General features: G+C 39.7%; 1 protein-coding gene across 1 annotated transcript in view; it reads left to right on the top strand.

The window, feature by feature from the left end:
* Positions 1–5,000, top strand: part of LOC137635456 (probable glutamate receptor) — a 36,806-nt gene that overhangs the window by 7,779 nt on the left and 24,027 nt on the right. The window lies entirely within an intron of this gene.

Here is a 5,000-nt window from a genome sequence, read left to right as displayed (position 1 = left end):
TCCAGTTTCATTAGGTGCTAAGCTGGAAAAGAGGTTTGTGGTATTCAAAAGCCTTTGAGACACATGACAGTTTGCTTCCAGTTTCATTAGGTGCTAAGCTGGAAAAGAGGTTTGTGGTATTCAAAAGCCTTTGAGACACATGACAGTTTGCTTCCAGTTTCATTAGGTGCTAAGCTGGAAAAGAGGTTTGTGGTATTCAAAAGCCTTTGAGACACATGACAGTTTGCTTCCAGTTTCATTAGGTGCTAAGCTGGAAAAGAGGTTTGTGGTATTCAAAAGCCTTTGAGACACATGACAGTTTGCTTCCAGTTTCATTAGGTGCTAAGCTGGAAAAGAGGTTTGTGGTATTCAAAATGCCTTTGAGACACAAGACTATTTGCTTTTGGTTTCATGTTCCAGTTCTATCAGGATAGATGCTCGCCAGAACGTCAGACAGGCAAGCCCAACCTCCCAAACTCAAATGCCTTTGAGACACAAGACTATTTATTTTTGGTTTCATGTTCCAGTTCTATCAGAATAGATGCTCGCCAGAACGTCAGACAGGCAAGCCCAAACTCCCAAGTGTGGTGCCTAACCACAGCAGTGACCTACCCAATAAATAGCTCAAACTCACGGTCCTGGGCTGGGATCTTTCTGCTGCCATGCGAATGCTAGGCAGGCAATAGATTACTGTAGTTTAAGAAGAGATACAGGACAGCTTTCTTCTTTTTTTATAGATTTTTGTAGTTTGAGAAAAGACAAATGACACTTTTCTTCTTTTTTTTTCTTCACAGATTAGCCTACTGTAGTTTGGGGATTGTTCCATAAGATAACTTTCTTCTCTTATCAATAGAGATTACTGCAATCAAAGAGACAGAGCAGAGATTCGCATAGTAGCTTTCTTCTGTTTTTTTTAGATCACTGTATTTCGAGCAGAGTTGCACAAGACAGTTCAGTCTGAGCCTTTATGAGTCATATTTGTCATTTGGTATAGTGTTGGTTGAATGAGATTAGAGATGAGCATGTTGAGATGGATGTGTGTGGGGTGACAAGAAGAGATAAGATACGGAATGGGGTAATTAGGGGTACCACGGGATATCTAAGGGATATTCTACAAAATGGACTCGGCAGAGGGAAGAAGTTTGACATGTTTGTTCTGCCTTTGTCCACCTGACAAAGAAACAGTACAAGGGAATCTTCATCAAGTTACGAAGCATGCTAAAGCGAGTCAGACTTTTTCCCTCTACTGTGTCCATTTTCTAGAATATCCCTTACATATCCAGAATAGATCGGGAACGGTCGCCATCTCGTTTCCCTGCAGCCATCTTCTTCTTTTAAGGGGTGGATTTTCTAGTTTCCTATTTTGGCATTTTCGATCTAGTTTCGAGGAATCTTCTTCAGAGAACGCAGCATACTAGAAGAAGTCAGACTTGTTTTTTCTGCATTTGTCCACCTGACAAAGAAACAGTACAGGTGAATCTTCATCAAGTTACGAAGCATACTAATGCAAGTCAGACCTATTGCCTCTGATGAGTCCATTTTCTAGAATATCCCGTATATATCCAGAATAGATTGGGAACAGTCGCCACCTTGTTTCCCTGAGGCCATCTTCTTTTTTTTAAGGGGGGGGGGGGTTTCTAGTTTCCTATTTTTGCATTTTCGATCTAGTTTTGGGGAATCTTCTTCAAAGAACACAGCATACTAAAAAAGGTCAGACATGTTTATTCTGCCTTTGTCCACCTGACAAAGAAACAGTACAAGTGGATCTTCATCAAGTAACAAAGCATGCTAAAGCGAGTCAGACCTCTTCCCTCTGCTGAGTCCATTTTCTAGAATATCCCTTAGATATCCAGAATAGATTGGGAACAGTCACCATCTCGTTTCCCTGCTGCCATCTTCTCCATCTTCTTTTGGATTTGGTAATTTGAGTTTTTTTATTTTTTATTTTTTTTAGTTTATATGTTTTTTGGATTTTTTAGCTTTTATATATATTTTTTTTTACTTTTTTATATTTTTTCCTGGATATTTGTAGTCTTGAAGGAGTCGATAGACTAAACCTGTTTATTCTGACTTTTCATATTTCAGTATTAATTGTATTCTGGATAAAGCTGCTTCCTTAGCATCTCTTTTTAGAATTTCTCTCAGTGCCACAGATTCTTCCTCATCCTTCAGTCTGATATTCACATTTTCTGTGATATCTCCAGTTCCCTCAAAAAGCTCTATGAGTTCTTTCACTTGACCTTTTTGAACTTCTACTGGGCTTTTTTCCTTCTTCCATACTGCTTTTTCTTCTTTTATCTTTTTCTCGTACTTTTGAACGAGTTCATCGACTGCTCCTCCTCTCACGTGTGATCTCTCGTATTCCAAAATTTTCCTTATTCTAGCTAAGGCTGAGTCCTTGGCATCTCTCTTCAGAATTTCTCTCAGTATCACATCCATCAGTTTGATATTCATATTTCCACTATCTCTAGCGCCCTCAAAAAGCTCTATGAGTTCTTTCACTTGGCCTTTTTGAACTTCTACTGGGCTTTTTTCCTTCTTCCATACTGCTCTTTCTTCTTTTATCTTTTTCTCGTACTGTTGAACGAGTTCGTCGACTGCTTCTCCTCTCACGTGTGATCTCTCGTATTCCAAAATTTTCCTTATTCTAGCTAAGGCTGAGTCCTTGGCATCTCTTTTCAGAATTTCTCTCAGTATCACATCCATCAGTTTGATATTCATATTTTCACTATCTCCAGTTCCCTCAAAAAGCTCTATGAGTTCTTTCACTTGGCCTTTTTGAAATTCTACTGGGCCTTTTTCCTTCTTCCATTCTGCTCCTTCTTCTTTTATCTTTTTCTCGTACTTTTGAACAAGTTCATCGACTGCTCCTCCTCTCACGTGTGATCTCTCGTATTCCAAAATTTTCCTTATTCTAGCTAAGGCTGAGTCCTTGGCATCTCTTTTCAGAATTTCTCTCAGTATCACATCCATCAGTTTGATATTCATATTTTCACTATCTCCAGCTCCCTCAAAAAGCTCTATGAGTTCTTTCACTTGGCCTTTTTGAACTTCTACTGGGCTTTTTTCCTTCTTCCATACTGCTTTTTCTTCTTTTATCTTTTTCTCGTACTTTTGAACGAGTTCATCGACTGCTCCTCCTCTCACGTGTGATCTCTCGTATTCCAAAATTTTCCTTATTCTAGCTAAGGCTGAGTCCTTGGCATCTCTTTTCAGAATTTCTCGCAATACTTCATATTCTTCTTCATCAAGTTTATTACTTTGATGTCCGACAACATTAGCTTTTCCATTGTTTCTATTATATTTTTTTCTCTCTTCCACTACATCTTTGTCGATTCCTTCCTTTTGGGCGTTATAAGATCGCGATTCATTTTGGGACATTCCTCTTGCATTTGAAATAAATGTTCCAGAACAATAGTAACAGCATAAAAGCTTCCTTTCTGAAGCTCCAATAAGATTCCTAAGTTTTTGTTCCATTCCAGGAACAACTTTAGCATACAAACCTGCACAATAACAATTACGTGTAAAGCTATCCATATTCAAACTAACTTCTTTCAGCCCATAACCACCCTTAGTTTTAAAAACCTAACGTTCTGGACGGAGTCATCCCTGGAGTCTCCTGAATGTCTTCACAACGAAACTGAATTCCTGAGACTTCTGGGATCTGACGAAAGATTTTAGATTTTCTTTTCCTAATTTGTATTTGAAATGTAGAGTAATATATATATATATATATATATATATATATATATATATATATATATATATATATATATATATATACAAAAGTCTAAAAATCTTGGGACATACTGAGCTCCTGTTAGTTTTTAGGATAAGAAAACTACATTTACTTTATCCATTTATTATTTGGTGTTGACACGCATTTCGAATCACTTTTTCACTTCGTCACAAATTTGAATGCGTTCTTGCAACGGGAGTGAAGTCGGTTCTTCAGGAACGCCATCTCTGGTTCAACGCAGAACGAATAAGTCTAGGTTTGGATCTGCGATTATCTCCAGTTAGATTCCTTTCTTGAGGCTCAAATATTTTCTCTTCAGCGAAGGCGTTTCTGCAACACCCATCCAGGCCGTCCTTGAGTTTTCTCTTCATTCTCCGATGGAGTTAAAGAGTCCACGGTTGTGTCGCGCAGTTTTGGATGTGGGGGGCTTTCTCGCCATTCCCGCTCACAATTTTGACGCTTGAAGGCTACGTTGATCCATAGGTCCACTTCATCTTTTTACGCTTGAAGGCTACGTTGATCCATAGGTCCACTTCATCTGGAACGGTCTCGATCCCCGAATTAGCTAATATGGCTTGTGGCTTTAGGATTCTTCAGGAATTCTTGGCTTTAGGATTCTCCGGGAAGTCTCACAGCTTCAGCGTTTTCTTGTGGCTTTAGGATTCTTCAGGAATTCTTGGCTTTAGGATTCTCCGGGAAGTCTCACAGCTTCAGCGTTTTCTTGTGGCTTTAGGATTCTTCAGGAATTCTTGGCTTTAGGATTCTCCGGGAAGTCTCACAGCTTCAGCGTTTTCTTGTGGCTTTAGGATTCTTCAGGAATTCTTGGCTTTAGGATTCTCCGGGAAGTCTCACAGCTTCAGCGTTTTCTTGTGGCTTTAGGATTCTCCGGGAAGTCTCACAGCTTCAGCGTTTTCTTGTGGCTTTAAGATTCTTCCGGAATTCTTGGCTTTAGGATTCTCCGGGAAGTCTCACAGCTTCAGCGTTTTCTTGTGGCTTTAGGATTCTTCAGGAATTCTTGGCTTTAGGATTCTCCGGGAAGTCTCACAGCTTCAGCGTTTTCTTTCCAGTGAAGAATCATCCCCTCTTTCATTCCCTCCCCGTAATGGCGTCCAAAGAAGCGAAGACAGGATCTCTCTGGACAAAGTGATCTTCAGTAAGCTTCTGCGTTCCATATTCGGAGGATTTCGAAAGGATGAGTCATCTCCTTGAGGCGGTTATGGAGTGCCGTCAGGAATACTTTGGCTGAATGATGCTTGCTTGCTTATAGATTTCCTTATGGAAT

The sequence above is a fragment of the Palaemon carinicauda genome, unplaced genomic scaffold (genome assembly GCF_036898095.1).
Source record: "Palaemon carinicauda isolate YSFRI2023 unplaced genomic scaffold, ASM3689809v2 scaffold127, whole genome shotgun sequence".
NCBI classification, from domain to species: domain Eukaryota; kingdom Metazoa; phylum Arthropoda; class Malacostraca; order Decapoda; family Palaemonidae; genus Palaemon; species Palaemon carinicauda.
Note: the sequence above shows the minus strand (reverse complement) of the source record. Positions and strands in the feature narration are given on the sequence as shown.